We start from the raw sequence: 14,466 nt of genomic DNA, 5'->3' as shown, positions 1-14,466 counted from the left end.
CAGAGGTATTAACCCAGAGGTATTAACCCAGAGGTACTCACCCAGAGGTACTCACCCAGAGGTACTCACCCTGAGGTACTCACCCTGAGGTACTCACCCTGAGGTACTCACCCAGAGGTACTCACCCAGAGGTACTCACCCAGAGGTACTCACCCAGAGGTACTCACCCTGAGGTACTCACCCAGAGGTATTAACCCAGAGGTATTAACCCAGAGGTACACACCCAGAGGTATTAACCCAGAGGTATTAACCAAGAGGTATTAACCAAGAGGTACTCACCCAGAGGTACTCACCCAGAGGTACTCACCCTGAGGTACTCACCCTGAGGTACTCACCCAGAGGTACTCACCCACAGGTACTCACCCAGAGGTACTCACCCAGAGGTATTAACCCAGAGGTACTCACCCAGAGGTACTCACCCAGAGGTATTAACCGAGAGGTACTCACCCAGAGGTATTAACCCAGAGGTACTCACCCAGAGGTATTCACCCAGAGGTACTCACCCAGAGGTATTAACCCAGATGTACTCACCCAGAGGTACTCACCCAGAGGTATTAACCCAGAGGTACTGACCCAGAGGTTCTCACCCAGAGGTATTAACCCAGAGGTATTAACCCAGAGGTACTCACCCAGAGGTATTAACCCAGAGGTACTCACTCAGAGGTACTCACCCTGAGGTACTCACCCAGAGGTACTCACCCAGAGGTACTCGCCCAGAGGTACTCGCCCAGAGGTACTCACCCAGAGGTACTCACCCAGAGGTACTCACCCAGAGGTACTCACCCAGAGGTACTCACCCAGAGGTACTCACCCAGAGGTACTCACCCTGAGGTACTCACCCTGAGGTACTCACCCTGAGGTACTCACCCAGAGGTACTCACCCAGAGGTACTCACCCAGAGGTACTCACCCTGAGGTACTCACCCAGAGTTACTCACCCAGAGTTACTCACCCAGAGGTACTCACCCAGAGGTACTCACCCAGAGGTACTCATCCTGAGGTACTCACCCAGAGGTACTCACCCAGAGGTACTCACCCAGAGGTACTCACCCTGAGGTACTCACCCTGAGGTACTCACCCAGAGGTACTCACCCAGAGGTACTCACCCAGAGGTACTCACCCAGAGGTATTAACCCAGAGGTACTCACCCAGAGGTATTAACCCAGAGGTACTCACTCAGAGGTACTCACCCTGAGGTACTCACCCAGAGGTACTCACCCAGAGGTACTCGCCCTGAGGTACTCACCCAGAGGTACTCACCCAGAGGTACTCACCCAGAGTTACTCACCCAGAGGTACTCACCCAGAGGTACTCACCCTGAGGTACTCACCCTGAGGTACTCACCCAGAGGTACTCACCCTGAGGTACTCACCCAGAGTTACTCACCCAGAGGTACTCACCCAGAGGTACTCACCCAGAGGTACTCACCCTGAGGTACTCACCCTGAGGTACTCACCCTGAGGTACTCACCCTGAGGTACTCACCCAGAGGTACTCACCCTGAGGTACTCACCCTGAGGTACTCACCCAGAGGTACTCACCCAGAGGTACTCACCCAGAGGTACTCACCCTGAGGTACTCACCCTGAGGTACTCACCCAGAGGTACTCACCCTGAGGTACTCACCCAGAGGTACTCACCCAGAGGTACTCACCCAGAGGTACTCACCCAGAGGTACTCACCCAGAGGTACTCACTCAGAGGTACTCACCCAGAGGTATTAACCCAGAGGTACTCACCCAGAGGTACTCACCCAGAGGTATTAACCCAGAGGTACTCACCCAGAGGTACTCACCCAGAGGTATTAACCCAGAGGTACTCACCCAGAGGTACTCACCCTGAGGTACTCACCCTGAGGTACTTACCCAGAGGTACTCACTCAGAGGTACTCACCCAGAGGTACTCACCCAGAGGTACTCACCCAGAGTTACTCACCCAGAGTTACTCACCCAGAGTTACTCACCCAGAGGTACTCACCCAGAGGTACTCACCCAGAGGTACTCACCCTGAGGTACTCACCCTGAGGTACTCACCCTGAGGTACTCACCCAGAGGTACTCACCCTGAGGTACTCACCCAGAGGTACTCACCCAGAGGTACTCACCCAGAGGTACTTATCCTGAGGTACTCACCCTGAGGTACTCACCCTGAGGTACTCACCCAGAGGTACTCACCCAGAGGTACTCACCCAGAGGTACTCACCCAGAGGTACTCACCCAGAGGTACTCACCCAGAGGTATTAACCCAGAGGTACTCACCCAGAGGTACTCACCCAGAGGTATTAACCCAGAGGTACTCACCCAGAGGTACTCACCCAGAGGTATTAACTCAGAGGTACTCACCCAGAGGTACTCACCCTGAGGTACTCACCCTGAGGTACTCACCCTGAGGTACTTACCCAGAGGTACTCACTCAGAGGTACTCACCCAGAGGTACTCACCCTGAGGTACTCACCCAGAGGTACTCACCCTGAGGTACTCACCCTGAGGTACTCACCCAGAGGTATTAACCCAGAGGTACTCACCCAGAGGTACTCACCCAGAGGTATTAACCCAGAGGTACTCACCCAGAGGTACTCACCCAGAGGTACTCACCCAGAGGTACTCACTCAGAGGTACTCACCCAGAGGTATTAACCCAGAGGTATTAACCCAGAGGTACTCACCCAGAGGTACTCACCCAGAGGTACTCACCCAGAGGTACTCACCCTGAGGTACTCACCCAGAGGTACTCACCCTGAGGTACTCACCCTGAGGTACTCACCCAGAGGTACTCACCCTGAGGTACTCACCCAGAGGTACTCACCCAGAGGTACTCACCCAGAGGTACTCACCCAGAGGTACTTACCCAGAGGTATTAACCCAGAGGTATTAACCCAGAGGTATTAACCCAGAGGTACTCACCCAGAGGTACTCACCCAGAGGTACTCACCCAGAGGTACTCACCCAGAGGTATTAACCCAGAGGTATTCACCCAGAGGTACTCACCCAGAGGTACTCACCCAGAGGTACTCACCCAGAGGTACTCACCCAGAGGTTTTCGCCCGGAGGTACTCACCCAGAGGTATTAACCCAGAGGTACACACCCAGAGGTATTAACCCAGAGGTATTAACCCAGAGGTATTAACCCAGAGGTACTCACCCAGAGGTACTCACCCAGAGGTACTCACCCAGAGGTATTAACCCAGAGGTACTCACCCAGAGGTACTCACCCAGAGGTACTCACCCAGAGGTATTAACCCAGAGGTACTCACCCAGAGGTATTAACCCAGAGGTACTCACCCAGAGGTACTCACCCAGAGGTACTCACCCAGAGGTATTAACCCAGAGGTATTAACCCAGAGGTACTCACCCAGAGGTATTAACCCAGAGGTATTAACCCAGAGGTACTCACCCAGAGGTACTCACCCAGAGGTACTCACCCAGAGGCATTCCTCACTTCACAGTCGACAGTCCCTCTTCCCCCCCCCCACCAGTGTGTGAGGGGGAAGGGGTGACGCTACGTGTGAGGTGTGTATGAGGGTGGACAGCATCATCAGGGTGAGTGTATGGAGGCCAGGTAACAGAGATAACAACCAACATCATCAATCAATCAATGACATCAACACATAATACAGTAGGATAACTGGGAGGTATAACCGATAACAAGAGGAAGGGAGAGAAGGATGAATACTATCCCAGGGAGAGAAGGAAGGATACTATCCCAGGGAGAGAAGGATGAATACTATCCCAGGGGAGAGAAGGAAGGATACTATCCCAGGGGAGAGAAGGAAGGATACTATCCCAGGGAGAGAAGGAAGGATACTATCCCAGGGAGAGAAGGATGGATACTATCCCAGGGAGAGAAGGAAGGATTCTATCCCAGGGAGAGAAGGATGGATACTATCCCAGGGAGAGAAGGAAGGATACTATCCCAGGGAGAGAAGGATGAATACTATCCCAGGGGAGAGAAGGAAGGATACTATCCCAGGGGAGAGAAGGAAGGATACTATCCCAGGGGAGAGAAGGAAGGATACTATCCCAGGGGAGAGAAGGAAGGATACTATCCCAGGGAGAGAAGGAAGGATACTATCCCAGGGAGAGAAGGAAGGATACTATCCCAGGGAGAGAAGGAAGGATACTATCCCAGGGAGAGAAGGAAGGATACTATCCCAGGGAGAGAAGGAAGGATACTATCCCAGGGAGAGAAGGATGAATACTATCCCAGGGGAGAGAAGGAAGGATACTATCCCAGGGAGAGAAGGAAGGATACTATCCCAGGGAGAGAAGGATGAATACTATCCCAGGGGAGAGAAGGAAGGATACTATCCCAGGGAGAGAAGGAAGGATACTATCCCAGGGAGAGAAGGATGAATACTATCCCAGGGAGAGAAGGATGAATACTATCCCAGGGAGAGAAGGAAGGATACTATCCCAGGGAGAGAAGGATGAATACTATCCCAGGGAGAGAAGGATGAATACTATCCCAGGGAGAGAAGGAAGGATACTATCCCAGGGAGAGGATGAATACTATCCCAGGGAGAGAAAGATGAATACTATCCCAGGGAGAGAAGGAAGGATACTATCCCAGGGAGAGAAGGATGGATACTATCCCAGGGAGAGAAGGAAGGATTCTATCCCAGGGAGAGAAGGATGGATACTATCCCAGGGAGAGAAGGAAGGATACTATCCCAGGGAGAGAAGGATGAATACTATCCCAGGGGAGAGAAGGAAGGATACTATCCCAGGGGAGAGAAGGAAGGATACTATCCCAGGGGAGAGAAGGAAGGATACTATCCCAGGGGAGAGAAGGAAGGATACTATCCCAGGGAGAGAAGGAAGGATACTATCCCAGGGAGAGAAGGAAGGATACTATCCCAGGGAGAGAAGGAAGGATACTATCCCAGGGAGAGAAGGATGAATACTATCCCAGGGAGAGAAGGAAGGATACTATCCCAGGGAGAGAAGGATGAATACTATCCCAGGGGAGAGAAGGAAGGATACTATCCCAGGGGAGAGAAGGATGAATACTATCCCAGGGGAGAGAAGGAAGGATACTATCCCCGGGGAGAGAAGGATGAATACTATCCCAGGGAGAGAAGGATGAATACTATCCCAGGGAGAGAAGGAAGGATACTATCCCAGGGAGAGAAGGATGAATACTATCCCAGGGAGAGAAGGATGAATACTATCCCAGGGAGAGAAGGATGAATACTATCCCAGGGAGAGGATGAATACTATCCCAGGGAGAGAAGGATGAATACTATCCCAGGGAGAGAAGGAAGGATACTATCCCAGGGAGAGAAGGATGAATACTATCCCAGGGAGAGAAGGAAGGATACTATCCCAGGGAGAGAAGGATGAATACTATCCCAGGGGAGAGAAGGAAGGATACTATCCCAGGGGAGAGAAGGATGAATACTATCCCAGGGGAGAGAAGGATGAATACTATCCCAGGGGAGAGAAGGATGAATACTATCCCAGGGGAGAGAAGGAAGGATACTATCCCCGGGGAGAGAAGGATGAATACTATCCCAGGGGAGAGAAGGATGAATACTATCCCAGGGGAGAGAAGGATGAATACTATCCCAGGGGAGAGAAGGATGAATACTATCCCTTGGGAGAGAAGGATGAATACTATCCCAGGGAGAGAAGGAAGGATACTATCCCAGGGAGAGAAGGATGAATACTATCCCAGGGAGAAGGATGAATACTATCCCAGGGGAGAGAAGGAAGGATACTATCCCAGGGAGAGAAGGATGGATACTATCCCAGGGAGAGAAGGATGGATACTATCCCAGGGGAGAGAAGGATGGATACTATCCCAGGGAGAGAAGGATGGATACTATCCCAGGGAGAGAAGGAAGGATACTATCCCAGGGAGAGAAGGAAGGATACTATCCCAGGGAGAGAAGGAAGGATACTATCCCAGGGAGAGAAGGAAGGATACTATCCCAGGGAGAGGAAGGAAGGATACTATCCCAGGGAGAGGAAGGAAGGATACTATCCCAGGGAGAGAAGGATACTATCCCAGGGAGAGAAGGATACTATCCCAGGGAGAGAAGGATACTATCCCAGGGAGAGAAGGATACTATCCCAGGGAGAGAAGGATACTATCCCAGGGAGAGAAGGATGGATACTATCCCAGGGAGAGAAGGATGGATACTATCCCAGGGAGAGAAGGATGGATACTATCCCAGGGAGAGAAGGATGGATACTATCCCAGGGAGAGAAGGATGGATACTATCCCAGGGAGAGAAGGATGGATACTATCCCAGGGAGAGAAGGAAGGATACTATCCCAGGGAGAGAAGGAAGGATACTATCCCAGGGAGAGGAAGGAAGGATACTATCCCAGGGAGAGGAAGGAAGGATACTATCCCAGGGAGAGGAAGGAAGGATACTATCCCAGGGAGAGGAAGGAAGGATACTATCCCAGGGAGAGAAGGATACTATCCCAGGGAGAGAAGGATACTATCCCAGGGAGAGAAGGATACTATCCCAGGGAGAGAAGGATACTATCCCAGGGAGAGAAGGATACTATCCCAGGGAGAGAAGGATGGATACTATCCCAGGGAGAGAAGGATGGATACTATCCCAGGGAGAGAAGGATGGATACTATCCCAGGGAGAGAAGGATGGATACTATACCAGGGAGAGAAGGATGGATACTATACCAGGGAGAGAAGGATGGATACTATCCCAGGGAGAGAAGGATGGATACTATCCCAGGGAGAGAAGGATGAATACTATCCCAGGGAGAGAAGGATGAATACTATCCCAGGGAGAGAAGGAAGGATACTATCCCAGGGAGAGAAGGAAGGATACTATCCCAGGGAGAGAAGGAAGGATACTATCCCAGGATGAACACTTAGCCACCAAATAATCCATTCAAACCCATCCGCTCGGTCGCGCGCTTTTTATCCTGCAGGAAAACAACATCTGGCAACTCAAGCAACACAGATCTCGTCCCACTCAACAAATGTGTTGTTTATACCATTTAGTCTTGATTATACGGCCACGGGAGACGAGGCGGGTGTGTGTGTGTGGCAACACTGCCCTTCACATGGTTGTGGAAAATGCAAAGTGGGAATTATTGAGGAATTTAGAGATTCGAAGCCGCCGCAAGGGGCTTCGAACGCCGGGCGGTCCTGGAGAGCTGCTATAAATCAACTTGCCGGCCATCAATCACGAGTTGGTGTTCTATTTGATACATCCCGGCTTGACTTCGGCTTAGTGCGGCCTCTTGCCTTATGAAGGTAAAGACTTGTGCATGTTTTGGGATTATAATTATTGGTATCTTATATATTATTCTCCAACAAAAGTGTCCACGAAGACTTACACTTAAAATGTTGGAATATTCTCACTCGTGTTGTTCTGACGGGAAAGAGAAAACGGGAAGTTAATTACATTTTTTGTTGTGCTAACACAATTTCTTGTTTTTTGTCTTTTGGTATATATTGAGTAAGTCGTTAGTTAGGGCAGGTGTTAGGGCAGGTGTTAGGGCAGGTGTTAGCCCAGGTGTTAGGGCAGGTGTTAGGGCAGGTGTTAGGGCAGGTGTTAGGGCAGGTGTTAGCCCAGGTGTTAGGGCAGGTGTTAGCACAAGTGTTCGCCCAGGTGTTAGCACAGGTGTTAGGGCAGGTGTTAGGGCAGGTGTTAGGGCAGGTGTTAGGGCAGGTGTTAGGGCAGGTGTTAGGGCAGGTGTTAGGGCAGGTGTTAGCACAGGTGTTAGCACAAGTGTTAGCACAAGTGTTAGCACAAGTGTTCGCCCAGGTGTTAGCACAGGTGTTAGCACGCTGGCCCTGGCCCGCTCCTCCACACCAACCTTCAGGGGCAGGTGTTAGGGCAGGTGTTAGCCCAAGTGTTGTGTTAGTCTACTGCCTCTCCTATACCCTTACTTGCCCCCTGCCACCCCCACACTACTACACTCTCCCTGTACTCACTACTACTACATTAGAGTATGAGGGAAGATGTTACAGAGAAGCCAAGTGTGTAGAGTATAAGGGAAGGAGTTGAGTAAACTTTAGAGTGTACTACACACTGCCCATCTACATCAGGCGTGAGTGTGAGAGTGAGAATGTCACCCAATGTATCCAGTAATTAAGTACACATCTGGGTAAATGTGTGGTCTTGACCCACAGTGACCCAGCAGGTCAAGGACCGACCGTGGCCAAGACTGTAGTGTTAGTGGTTAGTGGTGGAGGATGACTCTAAGTGGTCAGTGTCGTGGTTACACCCCCACGCTGGCCCTGGCCCGCTCCTCCACACCAACCTTCACTTACTGGCCTGTGTGCTCACGACATCTTTTACACCTCTTGTGTAGTGGAACAATTCTCAATCCCAACGTCTAATATATATTAGACGTTTGGATTGATAATTCTTCCACTACACAACACATGTAAAAGATGCTGTGAGAAATAAATATATAATATATATATATATATATATATATATATATATATATATATATATATATATATATTTTATATATATATATATATATATATATATATATATATATATATATTTTATATATATATATATATATATATATATATATATATTTTATATATATATATATATATATATATATATATATATATATATATATTTTATATATATATATATATATATATATATATATATATATATATATATATTTTATATATATATATATATATATATATATATATATATATATATATATATATTTTATATATATATATATATATTTTATATATATATATATATATATATATATATATATATTTTATATATATATATATATATATATATATATATATATATATATTTTATATATATATATATATATATATATATATATATTTTATATATATATATATATATATATATATATATTTTATATATATATATATATATATTTTATATATATATATATATATATATATATATTTTATATATATATATATATATATATATATATTTTATATATATATATATATATATATATATATATATATATATATATATATGTCGTACCTAATAGCCAGAACGCACTTCTCAGCCTACTATTCAAGGCCCGATTTGCCTAATAAGCCAAGTTTTCATGAATTAATGTTTTTTCGTCTACCTAACCTACCTAACCTAACCTAACCTAGCTTTTTTTGGCTACCTAACCTAACCTTACCTATAAATATAGGTTAGGTTAGGTTAGGTAGGGTTGGTTAGGTTCGGTCATATATCTACGTTAATTTTAACTCCAATAAAAAAAATTGACCTCATACATAGTGAAAAGGGTTGCTTTATCATTTCATAAGAAAAAAATTATAGTAAATATATTAATTCAGGAAAACTTGGCTTATTAGGCAAATCGGGCCTTGAATAGTAGGCTGAGAAGTGAGTTCTGGCTACTAGGTACGACATATATATATATATATATATATATTTTATATTTTATATATATATATATATATATATATATATATATATATATATATTTTATATATATATATATATATATATATATATATATTTTATATATATATATATATATATATATATATATATATATATATATATTTTATATATATTTATATATATATATATATATATATATATATTTTATATATATTTTATATATATTTATATATATATTTATATATATATATATATATATATATATATATATATATATATATATATATATTAAAAGAAGCCTTTCTTTTAAGGATCTGAGCAGGTGGTGGAGAGGGTTAAGGCGTACCTGTTATGCCAGTTGCTGGAAGGCTTCTGTGCTGGCTAGGGTTCGAGTCTCCTGGTGGGAAAGTGTTCTAAAGTTGTATATATATATATATATATATATATATATATATATATATATATATATATATATATATATATATATATATATATATATATGAATGAAAACTCACACCCCAGAAGTGACTCGAACCCATACTCCCAGAAGCAACGCAACTGGTAACTACAGGGCGCCTTAATCCGCTTGACCATCACGGCCGTCAAAAGGAAGTGATAGCCGAGGCTATTTGAGCCACTTCCCCGACGGCAACTCGGATGGTAATCTTGGGCATAGCATTTCACCAAATCACCTCATTCTTTGGGGCACACGTGAGGAACACAACCTCATCATTTTGACGGCCGTGATGGTCAAGCGGATTAAGGCGCCCTGTAGTTACCAGTTGCGTTGCTTCTGGGAGTATGGGTTCGAGTCACTTCTGGGGTGTGAGTTTTCATTCGCATATAGTCCTGGGGACCATTCAGGCTTGTTCGCATTTGTGTTCCTCACGTGTGCCCCAAAGAATGAGGTGATTTGGTGAAATGCTATGCCCAAGATTACCATCCGAGTTGCCGTCGGGGAAGTGGCTCAAATAGCCTCGGCTATCACTTCCTTTTGACGGCCGTGATGGTCAAGCGGATTAAGGCGCCCTGTAGTTACCAGTTGCGTTGCTTCTGGGAGTATGGGTTCGAGTCACTTCTGGGGTGTGAGTTTTCATTCGCATATAGTCCTGGGGACCATTCAGGCTTGTTCGCATTTGTGTTCCTCACGTGTGCCCCAAAGAATGAGGTGATTTGGTGAAATGCTATGCCCAAGATTACCATCCGAGTTGCCGTCGGGGAAGTGGCTCAAATAGCCTCGGCTATCACTTCCTTTTGACGGCCGTGATGGTCAAGCGGATTAAGGCGCCCTGTAGTTACCAGTTGCGTTGCTTCTGGGAGTATGGGTTCGAGTCACTTCTGGGGTGTGAGTTTTCATTCGCATATAGTCCTGGGGACCATTCAGGCTTGTTCGCATATATATATATATATATATATATATATATATATATATATATATATATAAAATCATCTGAATTTTTTGGGGTAATGTTTATTATTATTACAAAGATAATAAATCAAATAAATACTACCTCAGTTATTTGATAAGCCAGTAAGGCAGAATATCCACAATACACTGAAACCTGGGTTGAGGTTTCCGTAGAGTTGTGAGTGTTGCTGCTGGTACTGGTGCAGCTGTGATATACAACCCTTCCTCCTATGTACATAGTACTTATTGTAACTATGTGCACCATAGTACAAACATAGACGTACTAAGTAGTTAGATAGTAGAATGTTATACTATTCTCATATGTACTACATTAGGCCTCAAATAGCGTATTAGGCCTAGGAAAGTTAAGTTAGGTTAGTTTACACACAGAAATCACAATAGCGTGATGCATCAATGAACAAATCCACAAGGGCCGTGACGAGGGTTCGAACCTGCGTCCGAGAGCATCCCAGACGCTGCCTTAATCGACTGAGCTACGACATGGTTAAAAGAATTGCAACCTGGAAATCATCTTGAGAGGCTGTTTGTGTCTCGGAGAGACTGCAGGAGCCCTCGATAAATCAGGATGATTTCCCGGTTGCAATTCTTTTAACCATATCGTAGCTCAGTCGATTAAGGCAGCGTCTGGGATCATCCCGGACGCAGGTTCGAACCCTCGTCACGGCCCTTGTGGATTTGTTCTGAGGTTAGCTTATCTCCGCAGCGTAAGTAGAAAATCTTTTACCGGTTTGTCCAAATTCAGTAGTACCGATTTCTAAATTTCTAATTGGGTTGTACGTGGGCATATGTACTATGGTCCTCGTGGTGTCTGTTAGTACTACCAACACTGGAGGATGGGCTGGAGTACGGGTCACTCCACCCACTCTATACCGTTCACAATCTGACACAAGACACTGAAGTCTGGGTTGATGTTTCCGTAGAGTTGTGTAGAATTTCACTGGGTAACAGTTGAGAGGCGGGACCATAGAACCAGAGCTCAAACCCCGCGAGCACAACTAGGTGAGTACTTGTTCGGTACATCATCAACAACTTTACCCAAGACACTAAAGCATGGGTTGTGGTTACCGCAGAGTTATTGTACTTGTGCCATTACATATGGTCGGTCAGAGTTGAATTAGATCTAGGTATCCCGGTCTCTGCTGTCAAAATTGTATTGTTCTAAACACTCAGGTCTGATAAGAAAGAAAGCACTGACTCCCAACGACCTGAAAGCACCAGTATAAAAAGGTATGATTTGTTCAGATCTGAAACCTATAGTTTTAGGCAGCACAAAACGTCCACCAGACTGTGCGACACAGTGGTTGCCAGGATCAGGTTGGGTTACCGTTACCTGTGGCAGGTGGCTGCAGGTGACGGGTCTCCCAATCCTGAGCACTCCAGGTGCAAACTCTGTGAGCAGGAACTACGGCACGATCTCCCACACTACATCACCGAATGCCCAGTTATTAGACCTTTCAGACCAGTTGGCATGAGGTACCTGGAGCTTTGCAATGACTTTATTCACTCTCGTATTCTTGAAGATCTCCTCATATTTCACCCAAAACTTGCCAGTGCCGGCTACTGAACATATGGCCCTGCATGACCAATCATCCTGCGAGATGGAGATTTTTTAGCATCACGTAGCTAGCTTTTTGACACTGTACTCCACATCATATAGTCCAGGGCAGCGGCACAAATGCAGGTGTAACTCGTGTATTAATAAAAACAAAAAAGCAGATGGTCGATTATATACACTATTCAATATTCTACTTATAAACATTATTGGTCAAATACTCAGTAATGGACACTGAGATTACAACCGTGACCACCAGCCGACCATTGTGACCAAGTGGTAGGGCAGAACTAGCAGTACCTCACCTTCACACACACACACACACACACACACACACACACACACACACACACACACACACACACACACACACACACACACACACATCCTGGTTAAGGCGGTAGTGCGTGAGTGTGGCAAGTGTAGGAAGCAGAAGTTAGTCCCACTCCAATGCCTCAATATTGTAGTCAAGGGGTATTAATATTGTGCCCAGTGTTGACTACACCAGTGTTGACTACACCAGTGTTGACTACACCAGTGTTGACTACACCAGTGTTGACTACACCAGTGTTGACTACACCAGTGTTGACTACACCAGTGTTGACTACACCAGTGTTGACTACACCAGCGGCAACACCTCAGTGTCTCGAGAGACAACAACTGTAACATTGTCTTCACAACCTGAAAGCTCAGGCAATTATTTATTGGTGAGCAGCGTGTAGATGTTCTGAACACAGAGACGGTTATTGGCGGCGAGGCGGTCAAGGCCAGGCCGTCAACACTGTCAAGGTGTCAAGGGACACAATGGTCACTGTCTCCCAGAGGTGTGTTCAGTCGAAGTGGTCTAGTGGTTAAGGTACCAGGAACGCCAAGGTGCATAGTGCTCCTGGTTCGAATATTTCCAGATGGGTACCAGGTGATAAGAAAAGAAAGGACACAGAGACAGGGAGGGACAGTGGCTCTCCTAATAAAGCGGAAAGGGAAGTTTGAAGACCTGGGAAATCGGGATACCAATGAGAGCACGAGCTTCATACATGGAACTCTGTATAATCTACAATCCCCCACCAAACAGTAGAAGGCCCAGGCAGGAGTATGAGGACAACAACAAGGTATGTATAGATGAACTGCAGAGGGCAGCAACAATAGCCCACAGAGTGAGAGGGAAGCTGCTGTTCATGGGGGACCTAAATCATGGAGAGATCGATTTGGAATCAAGAAATCCCCATGGCGGGGAGGAAACGTAGGGAGAAACGTTAGTAGACGTTATAGACAGGAATTTCCTAACACAGCATGTGAAGGAAGACACAAGGGAAAGAGGAGGGGATACACCGAGTCTATTTGACCTGATTTTCACCCAGAATAAGGAAGACATTACGAGAATGGAACATGAAATACCTCTAGGGGCCAGCGACCGTTGTGTCCTAGTCTTTGACTACATGATGGAACTTAAAATTGTGACCAAGGGACAAGAGGTCTGGGAAAGGAGAGTTGACTACAGGAAAGGGGACTACAGGAGGATAAGGAACTATCTGGGAGAGGTGCAGTGGGAGGAAAAACAGTCCAGGATATGATGGACCAAGTCATACGGAAATGCCAGGAAGCCGAAGAGAGATTTATACCAAGAGTAAAGGGAAAAAGTAAGAAGGAATATAATAACCCATGGTTTAATAGACAGTGTCAGGCAGCAATAATGGCCAGCAGGCGGGAGTGGAGGAAGTACAGAAGACAAAGGACAGAGGACAACAGGATTAGATGTAACAGAGCTAGGAACGATTACATTAACATACGAAGAGTATCGGAAAGAAATTATGAGAATGATATTGGGATCAAAGTGAAAAAGCAACCTAAATTACTACACAGCAATATAAAAAGACAAATGTCGGTGAACGACCAAGTGACAAGACTAAGGAAAACAGAAGGGGCATACACAAAAAGTGACAAGGAAATCTGCGAGGCACTGAATGCCAGTTTCCATGGAGTGTTCACAACCGAGTCTGAGCAGCTCCCATTGTTAGAAGAGATGAAAGACTATCAGATGTAGAGGTGACAGCAGAAGAGGCAGTGAATCAGTTGACAACACTGGATGCATCTAAAGCAATCGAACCAGACAAAGTAT

The sequence above is a fragment of the Procambarus clarkii genome, chromosome 43, assembly GCF_040958095.1.
Source record: "Procambarus clarkii isolate CNS0578487 chromosome 43, FALCON_Pclarkii_2.0, whole genome shotgun sequence".
Lineage (NCBI taxonomy): Eukaryota > Metazoa > Arthropoda > Malacostraca > Decapoda > Cambaridae > Procambarus > Procambarus clarkii.
Note: the sequence above shows the minus strand (reverse complement) of the source record.